The following is a 1,154-nucleotide window of genomic DNA, read 5'->3' on the forward strand; positions in this document are numbered from 1 at the left end:
TCTCCCTACAGCAAAAATGTTCTAAAATACTCCAGATAAATAGAGGAGACGTTGGCTGCTCGCATAGGGAGTCCACCTGGCCAGCGGCACACAGACCCACAGACCCGTTTTTCTCTTGCTTTGGAAACCAGAGGCAGAGAAATGCAGAGCCACGCAAGTGTGAAAGAGAAAGAAAAGGGTAAAAGGTGTGATGTATGTGCACCGCTCCCCTCTAGCAAGGCATTAAAGATATTTGCAGAATAAGACTGCCCATCATTACCAAGACAATTAGATGCCATTAAACAGAGCACATAGAATCCTAACGGTTTGTAAACAGCAAAGGTGAGCACAGATCCTGATGAGAAACCTGTGAACAAGCAGCACTGTGAAGAACTGTAAAACATCAGGACAGGTTGCAGCATAGAGAAGCCTAGGAGCAGAAGCAGCAGCCCCATCTCCCCCTACGGGTTCCTCTGTATTTAGGGTACAAAAGGGAGCAAGAAAAATGCTGCAGCTCATAGAAAGATCAGCAGCCACAAGGTGCAAGTCTGACTAGACCATGGGCAACTTCATGAGTTAACTGCACAGCTGCGCATTTAATACAGATGGAAATTACAGAGCCTTGGGGTTCACAACCGATGAGTTAAAGCAAGTACAGTTACTCGGTGCCGTTCAAGGCCGTGCACAGGGTCAGTCAGAATGCTGTGGAGACCTCTGGATTGGTTCGAGCCTGATGGTGTCACTACAATGCTCTGCAAATTCACAAAACCTAAAAGAGAAGCCCACGCTGGTCGCTTTACTGCACATCTTCCCCAGGACCTGAGGAAAACACAAGAGTTCTTGGGAAAAACAAGTCTAAAATGCAAAACTGTTGGTTGTTGTAATTTTTTTTTTGACTTTTCACACCTCTCAGCTTGGACAGTGAAATGAAGCGGCTCTGCTTCACCCAGGTTTGGGTTTTCCCCCTGCTAGCAGTCTCACATTGCAAACTGTTTTGCCCTAGGCTCTTTTGCTGCCATCGTGAGCACTGGGTAGTCAGCAAAGGGTGGGAGATGCTCCTGCCCCTCGCATGTGCTCAGGACTTGGCGACGTCCACAGCATTGCGGGTAGGGGACGAGTCTCCACCACCCTGAGATTGAAGCAACTAAGGAAAACAAATTAAAAAAAAAAAAAAA

The sequence above is a fragment of the Nothoprocta perdicaria genome, unplaced genomic scaffold (assembly GCF_003342845.1).
Source record: "Nothoprocta perdicaria isolate Ctin4 unplaced genomic scaffold, notPer1 scaffold_305, whole genome shotgun sequence".
Taxonomy (NCBI): domain Eukaryota; kingdom Metazoa; phylum Chordata; class Aves; order Tinamiformes; family Tinamidae; genus Nothoprocta; species Nothoprocta perdicaria.